The sequence below is a fragment of the Tamandua tetradactyla genome, chromosome 16 (assembly GCF_023851605.1).
Source record: "Tamandua tetradactyla isolate mTamTet1 chromosome 16, mTamTet1.pri, whole genome shotgun sequence".
Classification (NCBI taxonomy): domain Eukaryota; kingdom Metazoa; phylum Chordata; class Mammalia; order Pilosa; family Myrmecophagidae; genus Tamandua; species Tamandua tetradactyla.
In genome coordinates, this window is record NC_135342.1 from 21,540,615 (window position 1) to 21,559,311 (window position 18,697).

Genomic DNA, 18,697 nt, shown 5'->3' on the forward strand with positions numbered 1-18,697 from the left:
TTTTAAAATGGGCAAAAGTTTGAACACACTTCACCAAATATATGCAGTTGACAGATAAGCCCATAAAAAGGTGCTCAATATTGTTAATCATTAGGGAAATACAAATTAAAACCACAGTGAGGTACCATTTCATACATATTGGAATGGCTAAAGTTGAAAACACTAATGACATTAAATGTTGAGGATATAGAACAATTGGGACTCTCATACACTGCTAGTGGCAATGTAAAGTTACAACCACTGTGGAAAACAGAGTGGCACTTTCTCAAAAATTTAAATGGACACCTACCATGTGATTCACCAATTCCTCTCCTAAGTGGGACTTCACCCAAGAGAAATTAAAATGTATGTCCGCACCAAGACTTGTGCACCAATATGAGTCTGTTATGAACAGCATGTAGTTGGGTCATGCTTTTGTATCCATTCTGCCAATCTCTGCCTTTTTGACTGGAGAATTTATACATGTAAAGTAACTATTGATAATACAGGACTTTCTTCTGCCATTTTTCTTTTTTATCTTTGCATGTCTCACACTTTTTTTGTCACTCGATTCTTCCATTAATGCCTACTTTCATATTTATTTGATTTTTTGGATTGTGCCATTTTGAGTCCCTTCTAATTTCTTCATGAATATATATTGCGTATGGTTTCTTTGTAGTTACCAGGGTGTTAAAATTTAACATCCTAAATGCATAACAATCATTTTTTATTTGATGCCAACTTAACTTCCCTAGCATATAAACACTTCCCATACACCTCCATTTCCCACCTTTTTGTGGTATGTTACAAATTATACCTTTGTACATTGTATGTCCAAAACCATGGATTTATCATTTCTTTTTATGCATTTGCCTTTTAGCGTTGTAAGAAGAAACAAGTGGAGTTACATACCAAAATATGCAATACAATATTACTGGCATTTATAATTACCCATATGTTTACCTTTACCGGAGATCTTTATTTCTTTATGCCACTTTAACCCATTGTCTAGTGTCCTTTCCTTTCAGTCTGAAGAACACCCTTTAGTATTGTTTGAAGGGTAGGTGCTGTGGTGATGAATTCCTTTGTTTATCTGGGAATGTCTTCATCTCTCCCTCATTTTTTAAAGACAGTCTCACCAGATATAAAATTATTGGTTGACAATTGTTTCCTTCCATTACTTTTTAAGTATTTTGTATCTTTGCTTTCTTGCCTCCATGGTTTCTGATGAAATAATAGCACTTAATCTTATTGGGGTCCCCTTGTACATAACTCATTGCTTTTTCCTTGCGGCTTTCAGAACTCTGTGCTTTTCCCTGGCATTGGACAGACCATGTGTCTGGGTGTGGTTCTCTGTGAGTTTATCCTGTTTTGAGGTTCACTGGGTTTCTTAAACGGGAAACAGCAAAAGGGCTACAGTAACTGGGTGAGAACTGAGTTAAAAACAAAACAAAGGGCAGTGCAATGATGGCTCAGTGTATTTCATTAAATTTGGGGATTTTTCTGCTATTATTTCTTTGAATATTCCTTCTGCCCCCTTTCCTCTTTCTTCTTCTGGAACTCCCAAAATTCATATATTGGTGTGCGTAATGTTGTCCTACAAGTTTTTTAGGCTTTGCCCACTTCTTTTTTTTATATATATATAGGCAGGCACCGGGAATCGAACCTGGGTCCTCTGGCATGGCAGGCAAGCATTCTTGCCTGTTGAACCACCATGGCCCGCTCTGCCCACTTCTTAAAATTCTTTTTTCTTTCTGCTCTTCAGCAAAAACAAGACATGTTTCAATTCTCTTGTCTTCAAGATCACTGATTCTTTCTTCTGCAAGCTCCTATCTGCTGTTTAACCCTCTAGGGAATTTTTCATTTTATATATTGTGGTTTTCAACTCTAATACTTCTGTTTGGTTCTTACTGAGAATCTGAAAGAGATTACCATATTGTCCATTCATTATTTTCCTTATATGTTATAGTCCTGTTTTCCTTTATCTCCTTGAGCATACTGAAGAGCATTTTTTTTTCAATCTACTAAATTTATTTTAACATTTGTTCCCCCTATTATTTATTTATTTTTAATCCATATGTTTTAATCGTCTGTTGATAAGGTAGATAAAAGGAGCATCAGACACAAGGTTTTCACAATCACACAGTCACATTGTGAAAGCTATATCATTATTCAATCATCTTCAAGAAACATGACTACTGGGACACAGCTCTACATTTTCAGGCAGTTCCCTCCAGCCTCTCTGTTAAGCCCTAACAGAGGCTGTTAAAAAGGTGGTATTTAATGCATAAGAATAACCTCCAGGATAACCTCTCTACTCTGTTTGGAATCTCTCAGCCATTGACACTTTAGTCTGTCTCATTTCTCTCTTCCCCCTTTTGGTCAAGAAGGTTTTCTCAGTCCCTTGGTGCTGAATCCCAGCTCTTTCTAGGATTTCTGTCCCACGTTGTCAAGAAGGTCCACACCCCTGGGAGTCATGTCCCACATAGACAGGGGAAGGGTGGTGACTTTGCTTGTCATGTTGGCTGAGAGAGGCCACATCTCAGTGACAAAAGAGGTTCTCTGGGGGCGTGAGTCTTAGGCCTAATTTTAAGTAGGCTTGACCTATCCTTTGCAGGGTTAAGTTCATATGAACAAACCTGAGAATCATTTTTTTAAAGGTCTGGTCTTCTTCATTGGTGATTTCTGGATTATTATCTTATTCCTTTGGATGGGCCATTTCCTGTTTCTTTGTCTTGTAAATTTTTGTTATACACTACACATTTTAATATTTTAAGCATTAACTCTGGGATTTAGTACCTGATTTGATCATTTTGTATCCAGCTAGTGGCATGACTGAGATTTTCTAGGGTGTCCCTCTATTCCTCCCAGAATAGACTTCACCCCCTCTCAGTGCTCCACTGCACGACCCAAAGCAGGCATTCCTTGGCCCAGGCTGCTGAGACTCGATTGCTGCTTACTAACTGCTTCCGCTGTCTGCAAGCTGCTTCTGTGCCTTCAGGACAATTTCTGGGAGGGCAAGCGAGAGACAAGTTTCTGGGCTCAGTATTTCAGACGTCCGCTGGGTAGACTGACAGCAACACACAGGCACTTCGGTGTGCATATCGGGTCGCTCTGCTTCCCCTGGAACAGGACGGGAACCCACCATGCAGGCATGGGCTGGCTCGGCTCCCACTGGGGAGGGCTGAGGAAGGGGCCAGGTAAGGCACCAGGAGCTTTTCCTATTGCTTTTGAAGCTGCATTTTGTTTTGTTGAGCATGAGCAGGCTCCGGGAATCGAACCCGGGTCTCTGGCATGGCAGGCGAGAGCTCTGCCACTGAGCCACCATTGCACCGCCCTTTGTTTTGTTTTTAACTCAGCTCTCGCCCAGTTACTGCAGCCCTTTCACTGTTTTCCATATTTGAGAAAGGGTACTTTCTTCTCTGCCACTTTTGCCTGAAGGGGTTGGAACGATGGCCATTCTCTGAGCCAACCGCCAGCTATCTGAAGTAGCTGATCAAAAGCAGTGATCGATGATCAGATCACAGTCCCCCAGAGTTTGGAGAACCATGTCCCTAGAGCCCACCCTGGCACTAGCAAGCTGTACCAGGAGCCTGGACTGCAGACCCCTCAGCTGCTGCCTTGGATGGGAAGGCGGTGGCGGGGTAGCCACTGCTGGGAGGATGAACTTCACTGTATTTGCCCCAAATTGTCAGCCTCTTCCTCCTGCACTTCCTTTGATGCTGCATTAGACTCCAGAGTTTCAAAATAGTTGATTCAGACAGTTGCCACCAGTTCAATAGTTGTGGAGGAGGGGGCTAATTCCTGGCGCTTCCAACTCCGCCACCTTCCCACAGTCCTTCAATGTTCGTTACCTTCACTGTAGTAGTGTTTTCACTGGTACCTGCCCACTGATACAAAACAAAGTGCATGCTTTAAATATGTTCAGTTATTATTTGTCAGGTGTAACGCAATAAAGCAGGTAAAATTATATGCAGATATATTAAAAATTAAATTGAGTAAAAACATACCAAAATGCTTGGCATAATCACTTTTTCTTGCATAGTGACATTTTCCTCATTGTCCTAAGAGGGAGGCAAGGTCCCACAGCCTGGTGTCTGCCCCAGGAGGGAGCCATGACACCCCCACTCCCAAAGCACCCCCCCAGAGACGCCCCACGGGGCCCTTCTTTAAGCCTCCCGGATGAGCTCCTTCTGCAGCAGCGCCTTCCCCGCGGTCGGTGATCCTCCCAATGCTGGATCAGAAATCTCTAACAACACATGACCTCTCCCAGGCTCATCGTGCACTTGGATGGAGTCGGGGCAGCTGGGGACCCGCACTGAGCATGACCCTGGGCTGACCCTGCAGCCTGGAGGTTGGAGCCCATCAATGTCAGGGGTCGGGAGGGGGTCACACCATTTGGGACCTGGTCAGTATCCCTGGGGCCCGTGCAGGATGTCACTGCAGGTCTCCTTGTGACCTCCTGGGGTGCCAACAACACGCAGACAACATAAGAAATGATTCCTCTGAGGCATGAACCTGGCTTTGGGTGAGGAGGTGAGATGGAGCCTGATTTCCGTCCTGTGCGCCCACAGATGCTCTGGGAGGCTCCTAGGAGCTTGCTCTATCCTGCCCACTCCTGCCTGGGGCCGCTGAGAGCCCTGGGTGCCAGGGCCCTGGGCAGCCCCCTCCCTGCTGGGCCTCATCCATGGGGAAAAGCAGCCGGAGAGTCGCTGGGCAAAGGATAGAGGGGACAGGGATAGGCTCCGAGCCACGGCTGAGCCAATAAGGCATGGAGTGGGGAAGCACCGTCACCTTCCCTGAGGACATGGAGCCTGCAGCCCCCTGGCCTCTCCCCACTGCTGTCCCCTCCTCCAGGACAAGCAGAAACCTCCCCTAAGGTCCCCAGGACCTGCAAGTCCCACGGAGACACCCAGTTCCTAGCAGAGGCCAGGCTGTGACCCAGAGATGGAAGGGGGAACCCTCTGACCCTCATCCCTCAATCTACCCTTCTCCAACCTTCCCAGCTCATTTGAAGACACTGAAAGATTCCAGGTGCCAGCTGGGTTTCTGTGTCATGCAGGGAAATAATCCCCTAGGGCTCACAGAGCCAAGTCCACAAAGAGCAGAGGGTCAGAGGACGTGTGGGCGGGGGTGCTTGGACCTGGGTCCACAGGCCAGTTTGACCTCCTCCCTGTCGGAGCCTGTTAGATGCAGACGCTCAGGTGAGCCCCATGCCTGGGGGCAGGATATGCATTTTGGGAGGATCTTCAGATCATCAGATGCGCACAGGTGGGTGAGGAGCCCCCAGACCACTGGTCCTCAGCCTAGCTTGGCCCCCACGGTCTCTGTACAGCTGCTGAAGCTGCATTTCTGAGGTATCCCCTGGGCATTTTGCTCCTTGTGATAAATCCCACAGGAGAATGTGATGCACAGCGGGGTGGGGACCCCGTGAGGACAGTTCCTGATAGAGCCCCGGGCTCCTGATGGGGGAGGGAGGGGCCTGCGCAGTGTGGGGGGGGGGGCTGGCTGGGTGCCCCGAGGCGGGCGGGAGAGGCACAGGGTCCCGAGGGCCAGCGGGGTGTGGGTGGGTGCGCGTCTGAGGGGAGAATCCTGGCTGAGGGTGGCAGAGTCCCACAGGAAGACTGATCTGGAAAATGTTCTGTGAGCCACAGGGACAAAGAGATTGCGTCATACAGGTCTCTCTAAGACACGTTATTTAACCCAAAGTAACGCACTGGTACACTGGAACTGAACTTGAAAATAAAATGGCATTTTCAAGAGTTGCGTCCCACTGCACCCCTGAAAGAATAAATAGGGGCGACCCACAGGGACTGTCCCCAACTGCCCCACAAAGGGGCCTGTTGAAATTCCAAAGAAAGAGACTGAACGCCAGGACGTGCATCCCATTCCTTTAGCATTTATTAGGAGAACCTGGTCACAGAGCGCGGCAGCCACCTACCCACAGGCAGCGAGACTGCGAGAAGATCACTCAGATGCGTCTGCACTCATGGCTGGGAACAAAAGTGGCTGCATGCCAGGCGCTTGCATGCAAGTTTTAGGAACGCATCTGGGTATGTGCTCCCTTCCCACAACATGCTGTGCTCAGCTGGGCGGCATGCGATGCTCTAGCAGCTAAGCTGGGTGTGCTTCCAGGGAGCTACCACAGGGGTGGGGGAGGGGAGGCAAGACTGAAAGCTTATTTTTAATGGTACCCCAGGCGTTAGCCATAGAAGCTAACAGCAAAAAGACAAGAATGGGCTCAGAACTCAGACTGGACTGTCTCGCCCCCTGATTTCATATGAGCCTGGAGTTGGCTCCTCCTTGGACAGTGACCTCTGCAGCTGCAGGGCTGGCTCCGGCTGACAACACTACACCTTCGGTCCCACCACGGGAGGGACCACCCCCTCTGTGCTAATGGTGTCCATGCTAATCCAGCCATAGTGCACCCCAGCCTAGCCCTTTGGGAACTGACGCTTGCCTGCCCGTTGCCACCATGTCTCCCTGGCTCCTCTCTCTTCCAGGAACGTCAGGGTAAGCTCTAGGGTAATGGGGCCTCCTGCCACATCAGGAGTCTGGGTCCAGCCCTTGGGTGCCATCCACCGCTGACCCCCACGATTGTTGCAATAGCTGGGGTGATGGGGAGAACAGTTTACAGGGTTTTCCCACCTCCAGTAGTGTCTGGCTTGGAGCGCCAGGCCTCCTCTGTCCTTTTCCACATAGGCTCTGCTTGTGCCAGGGTTGGCACTGCCAGGATTCTATCCAGGGCTGGCTTTCCTCCTCAGGGGGCTTCACTGAGGTTCCTGGGGGCCTCTGAACAACACTCCTGGCACCTGGGAAGAGGCCCTGGGCAGCCACCTGCCAGATGGCTAAAGCTTTAATGCCTCTTGTTATAGGGCACCCCAGGCCCAGCTTTGGGCTGCACTTGGCTACCAGCGGGGCTGCCTGGGAGACTCCTGGTGACCTCTCTGTGGACAGGCAGACCAGCCGCGTGTGCAGCCTCCAGGCTGTGTGAGAACCCCAGGCCCCCTTTCCAGTGTGTCTAGTACCTATTGTCAGTCAGACCGCAGGGTCTTGGCTTCTGTTTCCCAGGAGGACAGTTGCTGACAGCAGCCACGTGAAACCTCCACCTTGGGCATGGTGGGCAGTCCCAGGTTTCTTGCCCTAGTTCAGCCCCCCACAGGGGACATTCATTCATACATCATGTATGAGCAATGCATACCATTGACCCTATCATGACTGCCCGTGAATCAGTGTAAATGGTGACCAGTTGTGGCTCATTCTTAAGAACCAACCAGAGGATGCTGAGCTCGCCCATTGACTGCGTCCCAGGCCCATCTCTGCTTCCAGTTGTATGGCCACCGCTGTTCAAGACGGGAGTTGGCCTGAGCAGGGGCCATCTGCACATCAAGCATAACTTGGGGGTGCCCCGTGCCTTCCCTTATCCATCAGGGCTTTTCTGGGGACAACTCTGGGGCCTCTTCTGATTCTGTGGTGGGTGTTACTGGAGCAACAGAAGGGCTTGTAACACCAGTGAGATGGGACTAGACGTTAAATGTCCCCCTGCTGTGGATGTGCATACGCCAGCACTAGGAGGCTGTGCTAGGCTGCTGCAGAAGCACGTATTGCAAACAGCCCCTCTGCCCACCCCTTAATGGGGCATGCAATCTTTATTCCTACTGCCGTATTTCCTGGGATGGCCTCTGTCGTAATGCCTGGCACACAGCTAGGAATTGCTCTTCCAGGATGGCATAACATTGATCAGTCCCTCTGAAGAGTTGAGACCAAAACCCTAGGGGGATCCATGTTTTCCTGTCGCTTTGCCTTAGGGCCCATCCTATCCTACCCTTGGTGACAGAGAAGACTAGTTTAAATGGTCGCTCCAGAGTCACAGTTCTCAAGGTCTCTGCTTGAGCTATTAAAGTTTTTCCTTTGGCAAAAGCCTCCTCTTGCTGGTGCCTCCGATACCATGTTGCTCCCTTTTTTATTAGCTTATGTGGGGACTCAGTCATTGTGTCAGCTGACGAGTGAATGCCTTCCAATAGCCCCAAACCCCACAAAAGTCTACACCTTTTTAACCGTGTGCAGGCAAGGGTAAGTTTAGATCCTATTTATCGTGGTAGATGGTAAAACTCGATTCTTACCACCATACCACCGCTTGGTGGTGTTTCCTGGTCCCTGTATTTTCTTGGGGTTGACCCCCATCCTTTTTTCTGGATGTGCTGCCAGACCACCTCCGTGGCTTTCTGTAAAACACTTGAGTCCACAGAGGACAGCAAAATATCATGTGCTTAGTTTTCTACATGTACTCCTGGGAGTGGACCCAAGGCTGCCAGGTCCTCAGTCACGAACCCATGAGTTCGTGTGTTTACCCTTAGAAAAGGATCTGGAAGGTCCATTGCTGTCCCCCTCACGTGAAGACAAACCTATACTGGGATTATTTATCTCTTAGTACTGTAAAGAAATCATTGGCCAAATCCGTAACAGCATGGCAAGTCCCTAGAGAGGTTGTTCATCTCTGTAATATTTGGGTACAGCAGCATGGATGTCACTTTGTTCAGTTTTCAATAATCTATCATCATGTTCCATCCAGCTTCCACACAGATCAAACCTGGCTATTGAAAGGATTTGGTGCTGGTCAGCTCATTTGCACCTTTTCCAATTCCAAGACAGTGGTGGTTATTTATTTGTGCCCCCCAGGCAGCAATATTGTTCAAAAGCCACCATCCCCTTGGTAGAAGGACGGCGTCCCACCTGGCACGCGCCCACAGCTCCACCGCCATGACTCTCAGGCTTAGGTAAAATTCTACTGTGGTGGTATCTGAGGCAACCCTAGGACAGCGTCTGCTCCCAGTTTGTTTTTGGATGTCAGGGTGTGCACCCCCACCTGTGGGATGGAAGGGCTTGCCCTATTGGAAGGAGGAGACCACCTTTGACACTGGGATTTAATGTGCCCCTATAGCCATCAATATATGACAGATGTCCAGGAAACCAGTGGGGATTCTGGGTGCATTCGGCTCCCGTGTCTGCTAGGGCCAACATCTTTTATTTATTTCACATAGACCAGTGAAGAGTCACCTCCACGCCGGCCCTGGGGGGCTCCAGAAGTGGTTCTGTGTCTCAGGGGAGAGGACAGTGGGTGACAATCTCTGTCTCCTCCCTCTGGGGAGGCAGGTGGTGCTGAACCCCTGGTCTGTGGGGCCCTCTAGTGACTGCTGTTCTGGCTTCAGCTCCTTCCAGTGTCTTCTCAGAGCAGCACACCCAGCTCCCCGCAAGTCCTGCCACTTCTGACTACAGGAAACGCTCTTTGCATTGGAGTAGGGGGCAGGGGGCGGGGGGATGGGGGGCAGGTTTCCCCGTATTTCACTCCCCGTTTGGCACTCGGGACCCTGGAGGTGCCTGAATCCTCCTCTGTCTCTCCCATCTCAGCAAGGGCCCGTCCTGGAGCGTACACAGGGACGCAGCCAGAGGGCTCTGAGTAGGGACGTCGGTCCCGCGCCGACTGCGAGGCGCCACCTTTGGTAGCTCCTTCCTCATGGCGTTGTAGGGGTCCAGAGGAGCGCGGCCCAAACGGCCTGCGCCCCTTCAGTGGTTTTTCCAGGGAGCGCGTCCCCGCTGGCGGCCAGGCCTGACCCGGTCAATTCAGTTGTCAGCGCCGTCGGCTGGAGGACTGCCGGGGACACTGCTTTTCAGCCTCATCCTGCGCACCCACCACCCACCCCAGGCCCCAGGGCTCAGCCCCATTACCGCGCAGCCCTGCTAGCAGGCCGCAGGTCTCTTTAGGATACCTTCAGCTCGGGAGGGTCGTATTCCGGGTGGAGTGTGTTTGAGTCGCTGGTGGAGGGGGTCCTTGAGCTCCCGCTGGTCTAGGCTGCTTTACCTCATTCTGTAGGTGCAGCGGCGCTTCCTCTCCCGCGGCCTCCGGAGCCGATTACCTCCACCAACTCCTTGGACTCACTCACTTCTGAAGGAGTCCATGTCTTTTCATTCCGATCGGGGACCTGCACTGGAGCCCATCCCTTCACTTCAGGGAGCCTTTCCCACACCTTTTTGCACACGGGCAGGCCAAGGTGTTTAGCCTGGACTCCCCTTCCTTTTCCTTCCCGGGTCCTATCAGTTACCTGCCAAGGTGCAGTTTCCCTCATGGTCCCCCTCCAATTGCACCCCTTCCTATAGCTGTTGTTCTCTGGCCTCAGGTGCTGACTATACTTGACTGCTCAGGGCAGTTTAAGCTGAGGCCTCTGGCCCCTCCTGCAACCACAAAGAGGCACAACACCTAGTAGGACTTTTTGGATTTTGGAGGCAACATATTCCTCCTTTGGGTGGGATACTAGCAGGCTATAAAAATAAATGGCAAAGGCTTCCAGTAATGGCAAAAATCTTACAAGACCAACTCCTTTGCAGAAAACCAACTATAAATCTGGGCCTAATACAAAAATCAGCTCTCTAAAGCATTGATCCTGGCAGGGATCAGTTTCCATTCTCACAGCTTACAGCTTGGAGCCAGATGCACCCAGGGTGCATGGGGTAGTGGGTGTGCTGGTGGGAAAAAGAGTATTTCTGGCCTGAGGAATCAAGAATCTAAATTCAGAGAGTGGAGAAATCCCAAAAAAGGGAAAAGCCGAAGAAGGGAACCCCAAATTCTGTCCACTCATATCTCTGCTGAGCACTGAGCCATGCAAACTAAAAGCAACTCAGCAAAAGACAAAAGATCTGTACTGTGACAGAAAAGTGGACTTCTTGGCTCAAGTCCAACTAAAATGGCTGTTAATGGAAATAAACCATGCCCATGGGAGAAAAATAAAAGAATCCAGAGTCTCCACAACTTAACTTTCATAAAATCCAGGATATGAAAAGAAAACACCTTATATATAAAGAAATGGGAAGTAAAACACATTCTTAATTGATTGGGACCAGCCCTGAATGACCCATACGAGGGAACAGCAGACAAGGATTTTAAAGAGCTATTGTAATTAACCTCACAGCACATGGTCATGGATTTCTATCCATTTCTATCCAATGGCTCAATTTCATAAATATTTAAACCCTCTTCTAACTCAGCTATGAGTCAGTGAAATTCCAGTCAAAACCACAGCTTTTCATGGAACTTGACAAGATCCTAAATTGATATGCAAGTACAAAGGCCCCAAAATAGCCAAGATTCTACTGAAGATGAAGACCAAGTTGGGGGAATTTTCTCATTAAATATCAAGACATCATAAAGCTATAAAAATTAAGAAAATGTGGTATTGGTACAGAAGTAGATAAGTGATCAATGGAAACTAATATTAAACTTTTATATATTGCAGAGATGTCATTGCAGATAAATGGAGAAGCAGTGGCTTATTCCATGAAGGGGGCTGGGCAATTATTATCCATATGAAAAAATGAAATTAGATTCCTACCTCAAAGACATTCAAAAAATCTATTTTACCCTGATATATCCCAGAGTAATTTGGGCAATGAATAAAGAAGTATTTGCAAAGTCCCCTTGGGGGAATGGGGAGAAAGGAGGAAATATTTAACTTCCCCATTTGGAAAATTTCTGATATTCTTGCAAGCAGTGAAGACAACAAATCAATAGACTGAGCCCTTGATCTTGGGGTTCGTCCCTATGAAACTTATTCCTGCAAAGGATAGGCTAAGCCTACTTAAAATCAGGCCTAAGAGTTCCAGAGAACCTCTTTTGTTGCTCAGAGGTGGCCTCTCTCTCTAAGCCAACTCGGCAGGGGAACTCACTGCTCTCTCCCCTATGTGGGACATGACTCCCAGGGGTGTAAATCTCCCTGGCAATGTGGAACAGAAATCCCGGATGAACCAGAACCTGGCATCATGGGATTGAGAAAATCTTCTTGACCAAATGGGGAAAAGAGAAATGAGACAAACTAAAGTTTCAGTGACTGAGAGATTTCAAACAGAGTCAAGAGATTATCCTGGAGGTTATTCTTATGCATTATATAGATATCCCTTTTTAGTTTATGGTGTATTGGAGTGGCTGGAGGGAAGTACCTGAAACTGTTGAGCAGCGTTCCAGTAGCCTGGATTCTTGAAGACAATTGTATAAAGATATAACGTTTACAATGTGACTGTGAAACCTTGTGTCTGATGCTGCTTTTATCCAGGGTATGGACAGATGAACAAAAATATATATATGGATTTAAAATAAATAAAAAATGGGGGGACAAAAGGTAAAATAAATTGTGTAGATGGAAACACTAGCGGTCAGTGAGAGGGAGGGTAAGGGGTATGGTATGTATAAATTTTTTCTTTTCTCTTTTTATTTCCTTTTCTGGAGTGATGCAAATATTCTAAAAAATGATCATGGTGATAAATACACAACTATGTGACGATATTATGAGCCACTGATTTTATACCATGTATGGAATGTATGTGAAGATTTCTCAATGAAAATATGAAGAAAAAAAATTAATTCTACCCAATGGATGGAGGTGGCTGAAGGATACACTGACTGAGGAATAGAACAGCAAACAGTCATAAATACATATGATCAAATATTGTGCTGCTACAGAAAGGAACAAAGTCGTGAGACAAGGCAACAATGTGAATGAACCTGGGTGACATTATGTGATACAAAATAAGCCAGAGATCAACAGTTGCTCAGTGGCAGAGTTCCAGGCATTCCCAGTGCCTGCCCATGCAAAAAAAAAAAAAAAATCCAGAAACAAAAGAGCAAATATTGTACGGTCTCATTTAGAAAATACTTATTTAAAAATTGGGGCCTAGATTATAAGCTCTTACAGCAGTCATGTTGAGTCCGGAGCAGTAATTATTATTTCTAGATTTTGAAAGGCTGTGCTACATATGTATAACCTGTTATTTCCTTGGAACTTTGGGTACCTGTGTGACACCTAAGACTCAAAGTAGGAGTTCTGCAGGTCTGAAAGTCAGCATGGCCACATACAATGAATGTTAAAGAAACTGAAAAAGAGATCAGGATTCAATTAGAGATAAGAATGAAGCTGATCGGGTTGAGACTAAGGTAAATCAGAATACAGGGGTAAGGAGAACATTATCTGTATTTTAGATCAAAGGAAGAACAGTTTATTTTGTCCAAAACCTAAATTTTCTGTAGCACATAATCTAACTCGTCTGGTTAGATCATTTAAACAACCCAGACACATGGAGCCCAGAATGGGAATGAGGGCTTGTAATTCTGTATAGCTTAATGAAATGCCTGGATATATCCCAGAGTGGGTTGAGCAGATAATTTTAAATTATTGGCAAAGTTCCTAGAGGGATGGGAGAAAAAACACACGGAACTTTTAAACCTTACCACCAGGGAAACTCCTAATACTGTCTCAAACATTAGTGATTCCCAGGGCCAGGCCCTTCATCTTGAAGTTTATTTATGTAGCAGAGAAGCTAAGCCTACCTATAGGTATGCTTAAGAGTTACTTTCGGAAGACCTCTTTTGTTGCTCAGATGTGGCTTCTCTCTCTAAGCCCAATTCTGCAAGTAAATCATTGCCCTCCCCACTATGAGGGACATGACATCCAGGGGCGAAAGTCTCTCTGGCAATGTGAGACATGACCCACAGGGATGAGCCTGGCCGTGGCACTGTGGGATCGACTATGCCTTCCTGACAAAAAAAAAAGGAAAAATAATTGTAACAAATAAGGTATCAGTGGCTGAGAGAGTTCAAATAGTATCAAGAGGCTACTCTGGAGGCTACTTTTACACAAGCTTAAACTAGAATATTGCTATTTATCAGGGTTTGCCAAACCCTAACCAAAACCATTCCTGCTAACCCTAAAGAACACCTAGGACTTTATCTGAGATTCAACAAAGGTTCCATGTATTATGATTACTTTCCAGAAACTTACAACCCCTAGATGGGTGTGCTGGTTTGAAATGATGTATGTACCCTAGGAAAGCCATGTTTTAATCCTAACCCCATTTTGTAAAGACAGCCATGTTTGAAACTGGAATTAGATCATCTCCTTGGAGGTGTGATTTAATCAAGAGTGGTTGTTAAACTGGATTAGCTGGAGGAGGGTCTCCACCCATTTGGGTGGGTCTTGATTAGTTTCTGAAGTCCTATAAAAGAGGAAACATTTTGGAAAATAAGAGATTTAGAGAGAGCAGAGAACGACATAGGCCACGAAAAGCAGAGAGCCCACAAGCCAGAGATCTTTGGAGATGAAGAAGAAAAATGCCTCCCGGGGAGCTTCATGAAACAGGAAGCCAGGGGAGAAAGCTAGCAGATGACACCTTGTCTACCATGTGCCTTTCCAGATGAGAGAGATATCCTGACCATGATCGCTGTGTTCCTTTCCACTTGAGAGAAACCCTGAACTTCATCAGCCTTCTTGAATCAAGGTATCTTTCCCTGGATGCCTGTGATTGGACATTTCTATAGACTTGTTTAATTGGGACTAGTTTCTCGGCTTTAGAACTGTAAACTAGCAACTTATTAAGTTCCCCTTTCAAAGCCATTCTGTTTCTGGCATATTGCATTCCGGCAGCTAGCAAACTAGAACAATGGGTTCCTAGGCCAAATAAATCCTGAAACCCAGAGGGGGTAGCCTCTCCAAAACATCAGCTAGTTTCACCTTCCTATCCCATACTGACAGTCCTTTCTAACATGAAAAAGTTAGAATACACATAGCCCAAATACTCCTAAAGATTGAGAGAAAGATCAAAGGAGGAGGTGGAGTTTTAACAGAGAATATAATATTTAACAAATGAGTATGACTGCTGAATCATTATATTGATATTTCTTTTAGTCTCCAGTGTCTTGAAACAGCTAGAAGGAAAAACCTAAAATTGTGGAAATGTAACCCATACCAAACTCTGAAATCTGTTCTGTAACTAATTGTTGCAGTGTGCTTTGAAATTTATTGCTTTTTTGTACATATATTATTTTTTCACAAATAAAAAAAATCAATTCTAGATAAAGAACAAGTGTGAAAAGCCAAACCTAGTATTTTGGAGGAAATAAAAAAGAGTATCTTTTGAGCTTGGGAGTAGGAAACGCTCTCTTAAATAGGACACAAAAAACAAACGGTGCACAGGTGGTTCAGGGGTAGAATGCTCACCTTCCATGCAGGAGACCTGGTTCAATTCACGGACTATGCACCACCCAAAAAAAACAATTATAAAAAGTGGAAGGTTGACTAATTCATCTACATTAAAATTCTGCTCATTGAAAGGGGGAAAATTCAACTTTCCCATGTGGAGAATTCCTGATATTCTCACAAGCAATAGAAACAAACAAAGCAACAGGCCGAGCCCTCAACCTTGGGGTTTGTTCACATGAAACTTATCCACGCAAAGGATAAGCTAAGCCTACTTAAAATTAGGCCTAACGCTTCTCTCCAGCCAACACGACGAGCAGTCTCACCACCCTCCCCCTCTCTGCGTGGGACATGACTCCCAGGGGTGTGGACCTTCCTGGCAACGTGGGACAGAGATCCTGGAATGAGCTGAGACTCAGCATCGAGGGACTGAGAAAAACCCTAGAATGAGCTGAGAATTAACATCAAGGGATGGAGAGAAACTTCTCGACCAAAAGGGGAAAAGTAAAATGAGACAAAGTGTCAATGGCTGAGAGATTCCAAACAGAGTCGAGAAGTTATCCTGGAGGTTATTCTTATGCATTAAGTAGATATCACCTTGTTGTTCAAGATGTAGTGGAGAGGCTGGAGGGAATTGCCTGAAAATGTAGTGCTGTGTTCCAGTAGCCAAGTTTCTTGATGATGATTGAACAATGATATAGCTCTCACAATGAGACTCTGTGAATGTGAAAACCTTATGTTTCTGATGCTCCTTTTAGCTACTATATCAACAGAAGAGTAGAACATATGGAATAAAAATAAATAATAGGGGGAACAAATGTTAAAATAAATTCAGTTTGAAATGCTAGTGGTAAATGAGAACGAGGGGTAAGGGGTATGGTATGTATAGTCTTTTTTTTCTCTATTATCATTTTATTTCTTTTTCTGTTGTCTTTTTCTAAATCGATGCAAATGTACTAAAAAATGATGAATATGCAACTATGTGATGATATTAAGAATTACTGATTGTATATGTAGAATGGAATGATATCTAAATGTTTTGTTTGTTAATTTTTTTAATTAATAAAAAAAGTTAAAAAAAAAAATTAGGCCTAAGAGTCAACCCCAAGAGAATCTCTTTAGTTGCTCAGATGTGGCCTCTCTCTCTCAGCCAACTCGGCAGGAGAACTCACTGCCCTCCCCCTTTCTATGTGGGACATGACTCCCAGTGTGTAAATCTTCCTGGCAACGTGGGACAGAATCCTAGAATGAGCTGGGACTCAGCATCAAGGGATTGAGAAAACCTTCTCAACCAAAAGGGGGAAGAGAGAAATGAGACGAAATAAAGTGTCAATGGCTGAGAGATTCCAAAGTCGAGAGGTTTTCCTGGAGGTTATTCTTGGCATTATATAGATATCACCTTGTTAGTTAAGGTATAATGGAGAGGCTGGAGGGAAGTGCCTGAAAATTTAGAGCTGTGTTCCAGTAGCCATGTTTCTTGAAGATGATTGTGTAATGATACAGCTTTTGCAATGTGACTGTGTGATTGTGAAAACCTTGTGCCTGATGCTCCTTTTATCGTTGTGGACAGATGAGTAAAACATATGGGTTAAAAATAAATAAATAATAGGGGGAACAAAAAAAAATTCTGTTCATCAAAAGACACCATAAAAAATGAAGATAAAACATCTGACAAAGGATTAGTATATAAGATACTTAAAGACCTCTTGCTTATCAATGAGAAAAACATAAACAACTCAATAGAAAAATAGACATGCACACAAAACGAATACTGGCATTTTACAAAAGAAGAAGCACAGCCAGTACATTATGAAGAGGAATCTGACCTCCTTAGTACAAACGCAGACCATAATGAGATGCCAACCACTAGACTGGCAAAAATTTAAGTCTGAAAGGTTACAGGAAATGTTTATTAACAAGAATTATTTGCTCTCTCACTAGTAATGTATAATCGGTACAACGACTTTGGAAAACAATTTGACATTGTCTCCCAAAGCTATACAAATCCTGCAGTCTGGCAATTCCCCTCCTGGGTGAATACCCAGAAGAAACTCTTACACATGAGCACCAAATGACACGAACTGGAATAATCATGGCAGCAACGCCCATAGCTGGGGGGGAGCTGCAAGCACAATTGATAAGAGATTGATGGAAACTGTGACCTAATAAAATAGAATATTACACGCCAGTGAAAATGGAGGAACAAAGTCACACAAAGGAACATGGATGAATATTAGAAACATGATGAAGTTTTCGAAAAGCAAGTTCTAGAACATTACATATGCCATTTTTGCATAACCCCAGAGCAAGCAAATGTAAACAATATTTAATGGTTAAGCATGCAGTACATATGTGACCAAAGAATACAAAGTAAAATTAAATAAGAGAGAAGGCAAGGAGAAAGGATGGGAAGGAATATGGGTAAGATGCAGGCTCCTCAGGATGTCCTACTTTGGGGGTTGGGTGATAAATTCATAGGGTCTGTGATGGTTAATTTCATCACAACTAGTGATGAAAACTAGTTGTTTTCATCAAAACTAGTTTTGAATTTCATTCAAACTAGTGCCAACTTGACTAGTTTAGGGTGGACAGTTTGGTCAGGCAAGTTCTGGCCAGATTGTTACTGTGAGGGTATTTCATACGTTGGAGTTGCATCTACAGACAGTTGATAGCATCTACTGCTGATTACATCTACAATCAATAAAGGAGATTGCCCTCAGCAATGAGGAGAGCCTCTTCATCTAGTCCACTGGATGAACTTGTGGCATGCCCTATGGAACTCAGACTTGCCATTTCCCACAGCCACATGAGTCAGCTGCTATAAGAAGTCCCTTTATATTTATATATATTCTGTCGCTCTGGAGAACCCTAATACAGGGTTCATTAAATTATACTCCATAATCAACATTTTGGTTACATATCATCTTTTGTATGTAATAATATGTCCCTTCTCTGGTATTGGCAACAGAGGATGAACTCAGTTCATGAACTCAAGAGGCACCCATTGGGACACCTATGACAACCATTCCTCTGACTTCTCAACTTCTATTGTAGATCTTTGACGTCCTCACCACCTTGGGCTAATCTGCTTAACAGAATCCATGAAGTATGCCTTGAACTACCCAGGCTTCAGCTCAGCCCTTTAAACTTATCTAATTATCCACCTAGTCAGAAGCAAGGAAGGTGGGGGGGGCGGGGCGAAGCCCAGCAAAAAAAAACAAAAACAAAATGCAGAAACCTCCTCTGGTGACCTAACAGTCTCTTGACACAGGATCTTTGGACTCACTCAAGCCTCCTCTACGTACCATGATCTTCTTTGGCTTCCCAACCAGACCTTCCAAACCTGTCCATAGGAACCAAAGTTTCCGTAACCAGTCCCACTTAAGAGGCCAAGTGCTTCAGATCCTACTGCCCAAGCTATTAACAAAGGTGGGTTCTATGGACTCAGGAAAGTTAAGCCTGTTCCTCATCTGTAAAATCCTCAAATAGAGGAATTTTTTCTCGATTTAATAAGTAACTATTTAATAAGATTGTAGTAAGGATAAGGTAATAGACAGTAAATGCTTAGCCCACAGTATAAGTACCCTAAGCTGCTGCCTCTGCGCCTCATAAGGTAGTTAAGTTAAACTGAGATCACGTGTAAATTGCCTAACACAGAGACTCTCAGTTCTAGCCCCCACCCCCACCCCAAACTTGAAGTG

General features: G+C 45.5%; 1 protein-coding gene across 2 annotated transcripts in view; it reads right to left on the reverse strand.

Annotated features, from left to right (window-relative positions):
* CD177 (CD177 molecule) overlaps nt 1-18,697 on the reverse strand; it is a 91,140-nt gene that overhangs the window by 54,892 nt on the left and 17,551 nt on the right. Inside the window, exon 4 of one of the 2 annotated variants that reach the window (XR_013163420.1) lies at nt 3,396-3,869. The exons of the other annotated variant lie outside the window; for it this stretch is intronic. The gene's annotated coding sequence lies outside the window, so the exon portion shown is untranslated. Of the gene's footprint in view, nt 1-3,395; nt 3,870-18,697 lie in introns of those variants that run through there. 2 annotated transcript variants of the gene reach the window in all.